Raw genomic sequence first — 14939 nt, 5'->3', positions numbered from 1 at the left:
TGGGGATCAAGCCCACAACCCAGGCATGTGCCCTTGGCCGGAATTGAACCTGGGACCCTTCAGTCCACAGGCCGACACTCTATCAACTGAGCCAAAGCAGCCAGGGCACATTTGTTTATTTTTAGTGACATGATAAACTAAGGATTCTTCTAAGTGTGTTCTGGATTTGCCCTGGTAGCAATTATCGTCAGGGTACTGCTGATGTGTTTTGATATCACAGCTTAGCATTAGACCTATGATCAATCACTGAATTCAGTGTTTACTTCCCCACATCAATTGGCTGACTGATTGGATCAAAATTGTGGCCAAGATTCAGTCTCAGCATCACCCACCCAGAGTGCAGCCCCACCCTAGTTGCAGCCTTACCCTAGTACAGAGACCTCTTTCCTACTTATTTCTTTTTTCTTGCCCATATTTATAACCTACTGACTTAGGTCCTGGGATGTCTTTCTGTTCTTTCTTTCAGTTTTTCAAGGATAAGACCATCTTCCTAGGACTTCTTTCCTACTCTTTGCTCAAGGCCAGAATTATCCCCATTCATTTTCATAAATGTATGTTTCCACACTTGCGGCAGTTGGTAGCTTTTATAACTCATGCTTCTGAATCAGTAGTGAGCATGTGGGGTGGAGTCTCCTAAAAATTGAGTGTCTGGGTTTTTAGAAGTTTCAGGAACTTTGGAATATAATTCAGAAGCACAGATTCTCTGCGGAGAATGAAGGAGGGAAAATGGAATCTTATGTAAGAAGCTCTAGAAAAGGTCTATATTGACAAGGCATTTGAGAAAAATGCTAATGCTCTTAAAATAAGCTTTTATCTTTCACCTATGAGAAACCTAGACAGTATTAAATTACAGAAGGGTTTTTTATTGGAATTGCCTGATAGGTCTTATCACATAGATGGGTTTACACCAACTTTATTTATTGATTTCCAAATATATTTTTTAAGATTCTTCCCCAAATTTCCTGAGTTAGAAATACTTTATCTCTGGATGGTTTTGTTTACATGATCATAGGGACCTATGGTATCCCTTGGGTGTTCTGTATATCAGTTCATATCAACAGTCTCCTAATTTCCTGGGTTCATTACATATGTCTCAATCTCATAGGACTTGTTAAAATTTCTTGAATATTTTCAAATGACTCATTGTTATCAAAACATATTTAAACTATCAGTAATCTAACCATGTGGTACTGGGGTAGTAATGAACTGACACACAAGTGAAACAAAACACAGATTCTAGAAAATGTTCCAAGAGCATATGGGAGTTTAGCATTTTAAGTGAGTAAAGAAAAATGGATGATTCAATAACTAATTATTCAATAATTAATCTTGGAATAAGTGTCTAGACATTGAAAAAAGATGAGGCTTTAAAATAACTCTAAATGAATCAATAGCTTAAATGTAGAAATTATACCATATATATCCTAGATCAAAAGTTGGGTGTTTTGTATATTTTGAGGATGAATAAGGACTTTTAAAGTATAAATCCCAACTAGAAATCACAAAAGAAAAGGATGATAGATTTGACTGCTTAAAATGATAAACTTTCATATGGAAAAAATGTCATAAAGCAAAGTTTAAAGAAAGAAAAAGTGGGGAAAGTGCTTATAATGTAGGTCAGGATCTATATTTCCAAAATATTTTCTAAAAAATTCCTATAAGGTATTGATAAAAAGATTATTGTCCACTCGTAAAATGGGCAAAGGATATAGACAGGTAATTCACAACAGAATAAAAAAAATGCTCAGGAAACAAGGAAACTATGTTTAACATTTTATTTTACATTCTATAAAAACAACAGCAACTTCCCCATTTATTAAATTTGTATATAAAAGAGGTTGGTAGTGCAACATGTAAATAGAATATAGAGAAATGAACACTTACATTCACTGTTAATAGAGTACAAATTAGTACAATATTTCTTAAGGGCTGGTTGGCAGAAGGCACCAAAAAGAGAAACATTGAGTCCTTTCTGACCTAACATTAAGAAATGGTCCTAATTAGGTAATGAGTTCGAGATCAAAAGATAAATATTTCATAATGATAATTCTTGAATGATCATTAATGAATGAATAGTACTTGTAATATTGACAAAGAAAATAAGAAGGCTCAAGCTTGGTGTCCATTAATAAGGAAATGGTTAAATAAATTATGGCTCATGTACTTATTTTAGAATAGTATGCAGCCATTAATAAGAATATCAGTCCTCATTAATTGACATAGAATGACAACCAAAAGATAAAACTGAATGAAAAAGTTCGCTGCCCAATGGCATATCTAATATGACATCATTTATTTAAATGAATGCACGTACACATATATGCCATCAATATGACTCTTTATATGAGTTTGTGTTTCAAAATTATATGTCATATTTCCTTTTATACTCGCTAATTAAAAAGCCAAAGTCTCCAGTTTACCTCTTATCAAAAGTCCTTTCCTCTCCCTATGGCATCCTCTCCCATGATGGTCTCATCAAATTACCAAGGTTCTTCTTCATGCCCGCAGGCTCTCTTTGGGCTCGCAGTTGAAGTAAAATCTCAGCTGTGCATCCTTGAGGCTGAAAACTACAACAAATGCCAGTAAAATCGGGCTCCTTCGGGCAGGATCATGCATCACCAAGCCAAAGACGTGGGTTGCAACTTTTTTCTGGAGGGCTGACCCTGTCATCTCCACAGGGGGAGCATATCACCACCCCCATGGAGTCTGAGTGATGTGACTCAGTCTGCACCTCTAGTTCTGATCACTACTCCTGGCCCTGGAGCAGGTTCCTTCCAGAGAGCACACGTGGTCCTCTGGTGAGGCAGGGGGGACAGTCCACGGGCTCAACTCGGCCACACAGCACTCAGGAGTGAGACAGGTTTGGTGGGCTTCAGTGACCATCAGTCACAGGCCCCATATCTCTAGTGCCTGGAAACGCCCACTGAGGTCTTGTTTTTCCCGTCCCTTTGGAAATTTCTTTACAGTGGTCCTGTTGTCTTTCTTGATTAGCACTTATTAGTTCCTGTATCTTTCAATAAAACTTCCCCTCCAGGAGGCTATATTTATAGCATTTGACTTTACATATCTCAGCAAGATTCAAATTTTGGGTGCCAGTAGTATGTTTAGCAAAAACAAATATAATAAAAGTTTTGCTTGACACCTATATTCCCTCCAATGGGAGAGAGGGGTATTAGAGACACAGTGAGAAAGAAAGGGAGTTATTTATAGATGCATTTTCACACAAATTTCTACTGTGTTATAAGATTGGAGGTGATTTTTTTTCTACATTTTAATTTTAAAAAACAAACACATATAAGACTTTAAAAATAACCGAACTATTTTTTGAAAGCATGTAGTTTCTCAAACCTCTTTACGCATACCCTTGTTAGGAGAACTTAGATGGGTCATTTGATGCTACTAAGCCCCAGTTAACCTATGGTTAAAATGGAAGGGTATGCTTACTTATGCATAGCCTTCCCCAAAAATGTTCTTTTTCCCTAAGAGAAATAATTCACAACAGAATCAGTATGGCAGGGAATTCAGAGGTAGACCGTATTTTGAAGTGTTTACAGAGGAGGTGGCAGAGCTACAGAGAGGGTGAGCAGCTTCCTCAAGGTAACACAGGTCATCAGGGAAGAGCTATGACCTCACCCAAGTCTTTTCACACCCCAACCCCATTGTGTGACACTGCATCCCATCACTCTCTGCGCTTGTGGGGTTTTTTTCCACTTTAAAAATAGGAAGTTTGTAAGAGAACCTTTAAGGTTTATCTCTGCTTTAAAATCCAATGACCTTTGGAAAAAAAATAATGACTTGAAGACACAAGAGACAACAACTTGGAACCACTAACTCCATTGACTTAAATTATCACATTTAGTCGGAGCTTCTTCAGAATAAGATCTTTTATTTACCAATTGCAGAGATTTATTTCCTTTATTTGTCTAGCTAAAAGGCTTTGGGAAAAATGTTACCACTTCTTCACTCTCCAAGAGAGCTCTTATTCCCCTCCGCTGCATGCTAGGCTGAGGATGGTCGTAGGTGTTTTCATTGCTGTCCCTTAGATGCATTTGCGAGGCATCATTTACACAGATTGCTTTGAGAAACTCTTCAGCCCTCTCAGCAGCCGTTAGCTCTTTTGCTTACCTTGCCTTTCCTCACCCTCAGTGCCCAGGACCACATTCCTCGGAGCTGGTTTGATCTGTCTGGCACTTTCTCTTCACTCGTATGCTCTCTGGACCTTCTGTTCATGATGATTTTGGGGGGCATTCTTTGGTCTGTAATCTTCAACAAAAGTCATTCAGACTCTGTTCAACCTCATAGTAGATTTCCTTCTAACACGAACATCATTATAATATGAAAACACATCATCACGACTTTCCAAAACAAAAGTTTATACAATTGCCACAATAGTATTAGGATGGGAGCTCAGAGAGAAGCATTGAGTTCGCTGTCTGAGACAGGTGGTCACTCCACCAGAATTCAGAAGCAGTGAAATCTGGATCCCAGTCCTAGGTTCTGCCCTCCTCCATCTTTCTCTCCTCCATTCCTTCTTTAATTTATTTATCAAATTAAAAAATGTGGAGCTATAAAAGAATACTTAGAATAATTGTGAAATTCCCCTTCAGAGGATCCTACACACTCTCACTCTTCTCCTCCATTGTAGTCATTACCATTTTAATGTGTATCTTGCTGACCATTTCCCTATTTATTTAATATTTATGGATATAAACATATAGAGTTTTTTCTATTTTTATTAAAGTGGATTATGACTTATATAACTATATGTCTTGATTTTTTTTAATATAATGAGTTCTGTATTTTTGGGAAAGTAGATATAGATGTATTTTATTCTTTTTAATTCATTCATTATATAGGTATACCATAATATATTTAACCATTTCCCTAATAATGGATATCCAGTCTCTTTTCAGTTTCCTTGATAAAAATAATGCTATAATAATATCCATTAAGCACATGTGCAAGTATTTTCTTACAGTTGTGCTGGATCAAGTTTATGTTCCTCATCAAATTTGCTTGGCCTTGGTTTTCTGTTCAATGCTGCTGGGTGACCTTCCAGTTAGCCTGGTGCTAAGAATCTATAACAATAAAAGTGTAATATGCTAATTAGACCAGATGTCCTTCCGGACATCCTTCTGTTCTTCCGGACAAAGCTGGGGCTGTGAGGAAAGTCCGCCTCCTGGGTGCCTGCCAGTGGCTGCAGGGAAGCCCAGGTCCTGGGTACCAGAGGGAAACCGGTGCCAGGCAGCCAGGGGAAGGAAGGCCTACTCTTGCACAAATTTCATGCATTGGGCCTCTAGTGTTCTTATAGCTCCCCGAGGGGGCCTTCATCAAAAGGGATATTATGGAGCTCGAGAATAGATTCTTCTCCCTTCCTCTGCTCAATGGGCTGTCGCCAGATGCAGAGTTTCATAAGTCCTCTCGGGAGATGTGCTGTGACTTACACAGCCAGGTGTGCTTTCTGCTAAGGCGGGGCACTGGCCAAATTTATAATACACCCCTTTGTATTTGCTTTCCCTCCTTTCTCAGCGCACTTCTTTCTCTCTATTCTAGCTTCCTTGGGATCATACCCCTGATACAACATTTTATGTATGTTCTGTCTCAAGCTTTGTTTCTAGAAAATGTGGGCTTAGAAAAGATGTATTCTAAAAAAAATAGCAGTAGTAGGTAAGAGGGAATGTGCATGTGCTCATTTCATTATATCACCCTACTTTTTAATCAGCTATATCCAATTACAAACATAGGTTTTGTTGTTTTCATTAATTGTTAACATTTCCATCGTGAGAAGAGTGATGTTATTATGTGTTGTATATGGTAAAGTAATATCGTGTTATTTTTGAACATTTAGTGGAGGTAAAGAACCTCTCTTTGTGCACGTTAGGTGTAATGTTACATGAGATCCTTTACGTGGCGGGTTTCAGTGCTTTAAGTTCGTTGCTAAATAAAACAGAGCCTGAATTAGTTTTTTGTTCTTCTCTGAATTACACTATAAAACAGTTACTGTTCGCACAGAAGCCATCTTTCAGAAAATATGAAATAGCTCAAAAGAGCCTCATCAGGGTGCCTTTGTGGCACTTGCTGTTGCTGGAAAGGTATTTAACACACACTTTCATACCATCACGGCCAAGAGAGAGCTCGATGGACTTTTGCCCAAGTTTGAGCACACCATGCAGAGAGTGGAAATGTAACAGGATGGTTTTCATCTTGTTTAGTGTCCCCGTATGGAGTGTGTGTAGGCAAAGTGAGAAGCGCTTAGAATCTGGAATAAATGGAATCTTTCAAAACCTGGGCAACTGAGGCTGATCCCTGGCTTGTCAGCTTGCCCTGTGTTCTTTGCACCATCCCCGGCAGGCCAAATCCAGATCCACATTTGCAGCTCTGACAATTTCCTGGCCACAGGGAGCACGTAGTTCACTTCACATCTTTTCAGAGCGTCTAGATTCTCAAATGGGCATATACTATCCAGAACAGTGCATTTTCTTTGGGAATGTTGGGAATAGCTCATGACCTATCATTATGGATCTGGATCTAGAGTGGGACATGCTTGTCAGGCATAACTCTCACACACCCCTGTGGGTTTGCCATTCATATGGAGATAGGTTCATAAAAGAAATTTCTCTTGCACTGTTAATGCATTTTATACCTTGTCCTCAATTCACTCTATGGCTTGTCTTCTCAGTGGGTCTACTGCAGGGACCCTGAGACCTCACCGGGCGTGGGTAGAAGGAAGAGTCTGGATGTCTGGGAGAGTTTCCCAGGGAGGTTTGTTTAGATCAGGAGAGTGGGTGTGAAATTAGGTGGACACATGGGGATTATGTTAGATTTCCATATTTACTTAAACGGGGGGAACGAATTAGCGGTGTTCTGATTAACTATGACAGTGCACTCTGCTCACCATCAGTGTGGGGTCCCAACATAACTGTGGGGGGAAGAGCAATTGTTAATGAAGTGGAAATATATCAGCAGTGCTTATGGTTGCCAGAGAGCCAGATACACCTGTGCTGGCTTAGAATGAGATCTGCATGGATGTGTGCAATGGAAACGTCATTTGAATTCTAATTAGTTTAGGCACCCGGAGGAGCCCAGGGCAGCTTTACCTGTAATTGGGAAAACTGGGCTCTCTTCAGTAGTCTCCCCCCCCCCCAAAGCACCCCACACTGCAGTGCTTCATGGGAGAGGAGCTGCATCTCTCTAACTACTATCATCTTGGAAATGGGGTCTTGAATCCAGAGCATTGCCACTCCCCACATTGCAACTTCCTGCTGGTGACTTAGCAAGTCAGGACATAGCACAAAAGAGAGGAAACTAAAAGTACATACATACCCTCTCCACAATTCAGCGTTCTCTCTGACCACTTCTTGCTTCCGGTAAAATAAACAGAAACTTTACAGGAAAATCTTAAGAAAATGTCTTTCTTTTTTTCCACAGGAATTCATGCACCTGGTTATAGAAAATAGAACAGAAGGAAAGGCCTTGTAAGGGAAAACAACATTCTTCTCTGAGGCATCATTCATGTGAACTATTCTGGAATAATCATATATAACACATGACTTGAATGCCTGCGCTTTCCGAGTTTGTTCTGTTTTAGAAATGCAATAAATTAAAGGTGTCTGCTAATCGTTTATACTTGTGTTGGGATCTGTGTCTATATCTTTCCTTTAAATCTGGTGGACTCAGTGACTGCTCTGGACAATTGAATTGGGTAGAAATGATTCTGTGCCAGTTTTAGGACCCAGGTCTTAAGATTATAAGCTTCTACGTTCTGTCTATTGGAATACTTACCTGTGAACCTCATGTGCCATTTGATGAGAAAACTCAATTAGCCTGTGCAGAGGCCCATGCAGGAAAGACCTAAGGCCCCCCCTGCTGGCCCTAGCTGAGCTGCCGGCCAGCAGCCAGCTCGGTCTAGCGATTGTGTGAGTGAGTTCTCTTGGAAGTGGATATTTCACTCCCACCTTAACTGCCCAGCTAATGCCACGTGGAGACAAAGGACTGCCCATCCAAGCCCTGCCCAAATTTCTACACCACAAATTGTGAGATATGGTAAAAGAGGGGCTGCTCTAAGCCTCTGTGTTTTGGAGTAAGTTGCTCTGCAGCCATAGAAAGCCAGACGGGTGGTGCAGTGGAAGAGTCTTGATAAGTGGAAGAGTACAGGTCTTAGAGACTTAGAACTCTGGTTTCAAATTTGATCTCAACATTTTATAGCTACATGACTCTGGAACAGCTTGTAAGCCCCTCTCAGCTGTAGGTCCTAATCTGTAAAATGGCAATAATGATATGTCTTTTACAGGCTATAGTGAGGACTAGAGATATATTATGTAAAGTGACTGTTAATTTTCTATGATAATAACACAGAAACAATCATTTGTTCATCAGTTAACCCACTCCCCTTACCTTCTTTTTCCTAATCAGTTTTAATAGATCAGGGTATTGCTGAAGGGGACATAATTTTTGAAAATAAATTTGGCAGTTCGATTCAAAGCTTTAAAATGTTATATCCCTTTTACCAAGCAATTCCATTTTATGACTCAATTCTAAGGAAACATTCTTAAATACAGGCCATAATATAACCATTCATAAAATAAGATGCTATGTCATCTTCTGATCTCTGCACAGAACTTAAAGAAATTAATTTTGTGTATACTTTGTTTTGGGCGCCATCACTGTATTATGCACACAACCAACCAGGGTTTTAGATGGCAATGGCTGACCTGTCTCCTCAAGGTAACATCATCCCAAACATACTCATCTAGAAAATATCAACAGATATTAGGAAGGTTAACTACATACAAAATAATTCGGTAAGAAAGTGTAACTTGTAAGAAGTGCCTTTCACTCAATAAATATTTATTGAACACCAACAATGTGCTAGACTCTGAGTAGGATGCTGGGAGAACAGAGATGAAACCAGAGCCTTTGCCCTTCCCTAGAGAGTCTAAGGGGTGGGCATTTGGGACAGAGTCCACCCTGCTTCTTGTACATTGTATAAACGTCCTCTCTGTGCCTTCCTCTGGACTCTCTCTGCTCAGAACCATCTCCCCAAGTTACCATAGACTTTTGCGTGCCCCAACTTGAGCTGTGCCTCCTGCACACAGCCTTCCCTGGGTCCCTGCTGCACACTCTCTGCCCCCTGTGTGTCCCCATAGAGCAGCGTCTTCCAGCACTCACTGTCCACTCGCCTCTGGCTACTCTGTGTGGCTCGTTTTCTTTTTAAATGTCTGTGTACTCTTTTCACAACTAGGTTGAAAATTCTTTGTCAGTGCAACTCAAACAGAATGTCTATACACACAAAACACTGGGGTATCTTTTAAAAACACACATTCTGATTCAATATGTTTGGGGTAAAATAGTAGATTCTGTACCTACGGAGCTCCCAGGTGATGCCATGCTGCTGGGTCTCAGACCGCGCCTTGGGTAGCAAGTGGGGAGGTAACGTAGGGCGGGACCTGTTTCTTACCCTGTTTCCCCGGCACCTTGGAGAGTGACTATGTTCAATGAATGTTTCTGGGGGCTGGGAAAAGGAAAGAATACAGACCTTGGAATGATACAGATCTATATTACAATATTGGTTCTACCACTTAATGTTCTGAAAGATTATGGGCATTTTACTAAATTATAAAACAACCTTGTGGGTTTTTGTGAAGTCAACATTAAATCATGTACAGTATTTTAAATCACTTGGCATAGTAGTAGTATATAGCAAGAAACACAAATAGAACATTTCCTGTGAATAGCAATAAAGGAATTTGTGCTTTTCCAAACTCAAAAAGATTTCTTCAATAGTGCTGTTCTTGGTATTGTCTGGAGGCAAATAGGTTAAGCGGGGAGATGCTAACATAAGCTTTGGCTGATTTGTAAAGATTATTGCATGTCTACGTGATCAATTCTAACATATACCAAGAGATACAGAGAATAAATAATCATGCCAAGTGAAACCGCCAGCCGGGCTGCCACAAGTTGCTTCTAACCCCTCACACTATAAAGCTGCCTTGAATACAATCAAAGCCAGTCAATAATACCAAAGGAGACAGCAATGTCACTATCATCTTCCTGCTGCAATGGTTCCTACTCAGTCTGTTTGGCAGAGAGAGCGTCTAGGTATTCTCCAGAGGCAGTCCTGGCACAGGCTTCTAACAGGATGACTCAGAGGGGGGATGAGGAGGGTTGGCATGCGGCATTTGGTGCTCACCTAATTGCAGTGGAAAAGAAATTGCATCTCGAAGAAATCCCCATGCTATACTTCCTGCGTCGGCTCCCCTCATCCACTCGCTGAAAAAGTGGCTGCAGTATCTCCCAGATTCAAATGGGAAATTAAGTCATCTTAACTGTATGAATCATATTTCAGAACAGGAAAATAATTGGTGAGGTAATATAACTTTTTACAGAAAAAATAGCTAAAAAAAATCAAAAGAAATGATAGAAATAGAAAACCACATTTACAAACCTTAATGGATCTAGCTGATAGTCATCAAGTTTCTAAAACCATTAGTTAAGACACATTAGCTGTGAAACTTTATACGAGATGGATCGGGCTGACATGGCCTAAATTCACTAATTAAACTTTCATCACTGAAAGGGGCAAATAGGACATTCTTCTTCTTTTGATGCAAGGCAATAGGAAGTGTGCAGAAACATTATTAAGTACTAGAGACTCGGTGCACGAATTTGTGTATGGGTGGGGTCCCTCTCGGGTGATCTGGGCTGTCTTACCCCGTCCTGATCGGGGCCAATCGGGGCCGGCTGGCCCGGGGGAGGGATTGAGGGAAGTTGGCCAGCCAGGGAAGGTTGGCTGTGGGAGTGCACTGACCATTAGGGGGCAGCTCCTGCATTGAGTGTTTGCCCCCTGGTGGTCAGTGCACATCATAGCTACTGATGGGTCAGCTTGTCATCTGGTCATCTGGTCATAACGGTCACTTAGGCTTTTATATACATAGATTGTTGACAAAGGAAATAATCCATACCTGATCAGGCCTCTGCACCTCACTCCCAGTTTATAAAATGTATGGGGGTGGGGAGTGGAGGTCATGTTAAATGACATCAAGAGAATTTAGTCAGCCAGATCCAGATCTTCTGTAAGACAAAGGATTCAGTTTCTTAAAGTAATAAATAGCACAAAGGAAGATCATTGTTCCATATTATCACTTCTGATACAAATAATCTATTTTTTAAAAATATATATATTTTATTGATTTTTTACAGAGAAGAAGAGAGAGGGGTAGAGAGTTAGAAACATTGATCAGCTGCCTCCCGCACACCCCCTGCTGGGGATGTGCCCACAACCAAGGGACATACCCCTGACCGGAATCGAACCTGGGAGCCTTCATTCCGCAGGCCGACGCTCTATCCACTGAGCCAAACCATTGATTCAAACAAGTTAAATTAAAATATATTTTAAAAAATGAGGGAACTTTGAACTTGGGGTAGATATTAATATGTTATGAATATTAATGTTATTTTCACAATGATGTTATTGGAGCCATGTTTTTAGAATATCCTCACCTGTTGAAATGCCTGCTAGAGTACTTGTTTATTTGTTTGTTTATTTATTATTTTTTTAAAGAATAGTTCAATGATTTTTAGAGAGAGAGGAAGGGAGGAGGAGAGAGAAATATTGATGTGAGATCGAGCCCACAACCCAGGGAATTGAACTCTCGACCTTTCAGTCCATGGGAGGATGCTCAAGCACACCAGTCAGGGCAGGAGTACTTTTTGATAAAAGATGCCCACATTTACTAGGGATCCGTGACGTGAAAATTCAGAGAAGTAAAAAACTTCCCTGTTTAGATTAGCAAAAATAAAATTGTGTTGCCAAGTGGTAGCAAACACGGGAGAAATAAAAGCTTATGAATTTGGTAGAAGTTTAAGTAGTAGAATCATTTGGGGCATCAATTTGACAATATTTAGCAAAGTGGAGGCTGCCCATCCTCTATTTTAGGAATTCCAGGAATTTCCAGAATTCCCCTTTTGGCTTTGTGAGTCAGCTGGTTTAGGCTGGATGGAAGCTCAGCCTCCTGCTATGGGTCAGGCTGGGTTCCTCATTAAGTTTCAGGCTCATTTCCATCCCATGTTTTACATTTAAAAATAACCCAGACAATTCTTTGGAGTAGTTCTAAATTTGCAGAAGTAGTTCTGAGAGTTCCCATATGCCACCCCCACAGTTCCTCTTAGGATAGTTACATTTGTTACAATTAATAAACCAGTACTCATACATTGTTATTAACGGAAGTCCCCAATTTGTTCATATTTCTTTAGTTTTTACCTGGTGCTCATGTTCTGACCTGGGATCCCATCTGGGATTCCATACCACATTTAGCTGTCATGTCTCGTTAGGCTCCTCTTGCACGGACACTTTCCTTGTTTTCAAGGACCTTGACAGTCTTGAAGAAGATTGGTTGGGTACATTGTAGGATGCCCTTCAATTGAAAATTCCTGATGTCTTTCTTGTGATTAAATTGAAGTTATGGATTTTTGGTAAAAAGTTAACAAGAATAAAGGGCCATTTTCATTGTTACTTAAATTGTTCTAGCATTGGCTATTGGGAACTTTTCCATTTGTCTTTTGTGCCCTTTTCCTATATCCTGTAAGTTCTTTGTGCCTATGTATTTTTTGTTTGTTTGCTGTTTGTGTACTTCTTTACTTTCTGGGCTGCAAGATGATCCAGATTCATCTTGTATTTTTCCTGCCCTGGTCCTAGAATCAGCCATTTCTCCAATAAGCTGTGGTTTCTTTTTGGAAAATGGTATTAGACACCAAGTAGTGGGTGTTAAATGTGCTCATTGCTACTGTGGTGTCATTTCTTTTAGGCTCTCTCACCTGAAAAAGCAAAAAATATATTTGTGTATACTAACCATACTTACCCATATACCTATAAATATTCCTAAATTTGTATATAATGAACTGTATCTATATTAAGTTAAACATGAGTTCTTATGGAGGTCTCCAACTCTAATCCATTACTGCTTGGATCATTCTAGCTCCTTACTCTTGCTCGTATGTAACCATCCATCATCCATTCACTTAATTGTTCATTTTCAGTGGACATGTACAGCAGCATCAGAACTATTAATCCACACCTCAGGGGAAACAATTTTATCAATTAGAATACAGTGCTTACAGACAGTTCATTTTGCTTTAGTTTTACAGATTCTACTCATGTCCAAGGTTACTTAATTCAATACATTCTTCTAATCTGTCAATTTGTATGTTATTGAGACCATTTTATATGTCTTTAGTTAAATATTTCAGCATTGAACATCACTATAGAAAATTATAAGAAAAATTTGGCTTTTGAACAGAACTAATTTTTGCCCAGATGCCTATATCCATACCCCTAGAAATCTTTGTTCAATCCTTGAAGTTTAATAACATCTCTAAAAGTATATATTTCATTGTTAATCATTCTATGTAATTTTCCTGTACCATTCTACACACATGCACCCCACACAAGTCACAATGGAAGAAAACTCTTGCAAGATATGATAGAAGAAAAACTTTCTTAAAGAAAGGATATAAGGCCTATTTTTAATTTAGAAAAACATTTCTCTTACTGTACCTTTGAACATTATCTTTTTAATTGTTTTTACTTCAAAAAGACCTATTATATGTATATTGGATCTCCTTTTGTTCTACATATATCATTTCCCCTTTATTATTATTAATTCTTTTTACAATTTTATTTTTCTCATCTAAGTTGTTTAAAGCCTGTCTTTAATGTCCCTGGATGTTTTCAACAGAGTTAATCGTATTTTTTTATAATTTTTTAAAAATTCCCTTGATAAGTTTATTATATCTTTAATTTCTTTATTGAGATCTGTCAGCTTAGTATTTATTTTGTATTTCTCTTCATATTTTAATATCTTTTATATTATTATAATTCATTTTACATTTCTTTTAAATTTGTTTTTCTTTTATTTACATTTTAATCTCAAAATAGTCACAGTTTTACTATTTATTTGACACCATAGCTTTTAAAATATTTTTCTTCCTCCTGATATAATCCTGAAAAGTATTCTTCTTTTACTCTTTGTTGGCCATATTATTTTCCTTCTTTTTATTTTCTTGTCTATAGATCCTAACTAACTGATTATAGATTATAGTTGTGTAGTCTGTTGGGACTAGCTGTGGTCTAGAATATACATGACAAGGGGTTGAGGAAATGAAGCCTCAGGGAGCACAGGTTAAATCCACTTACGTTTTTCTCAACACCTTCTCATCAATTTAGCTATGTATTCTGCCTCAAGAGTATACGCACTCTGTGCTCTCAGACTGCTGCCCCGCCCCTCTAAGGAGGTAGGGAATTTCTATGCCAAAGAGCTCAATCCTGTACATCACTAGCCCCTTCTCTCTGTCTCTCTCTCTCCCTAGTGTTTTAAGTGTTTATTTTTCTGTGTCTGTAAAAGTCAGCTACAAAGCAAAAGACCTACCCAGTCACTCTAGAAATTGGTCCCTTGAAAGATAACATGCCTGCTGATTTCCTCATTTGTTCCTCTTCCCTAACCTTCAGAGGAGCAACCATTCAGTGAGGTATCTATCGCCTCTCATACCCCTGCCCTTGCTGTAAGTAAGAGATTTGGGCTCTTCAAGGCCTTGCTAACTACTATAGAAATTTTCTGTCATGTGAGATCATAAAGGTACATGTTATGTCTCTGTGTACTTTATATATTTGATACAAATTTTAAGATATTATGGTTTCTGGAGATTTTATAATTTCAATGAGATGAGATTTTCTCTCTGTGTCTTCCCCACCCCTTCCTGCCCATCTCTTTCGTTCATTGTGTTGTTTTTGCTTGGAAGTAGACATGTCTTTATGTCACTGTTTCTAACCAGATGTCTCCCTATTTAAGTTTTATTAACATACTAAAGGCCCAGTGCATGAATTCTTGCACAGGTGGGGTCCAGCCAGCCTGGCCTCAATCAGGGGATCAGGACTGCCTGTCAGG

This window comes from Myotis davidii, unplaced genomic scaffold, assembly GCF_000327345.1.
Source record: "Myotis davidii unplaced genomic scaffold, ASM32734v1 scaffold373, whole genome shotgun sequence".
NCBI lineage: Eukaryota > Metazoa > Chordata > Mammalia > Chiroptera > Vespertilionidae > Myotis > Myotis davidii.
This window is presented reverse-complemented; position numbering follows the sequence as displayed.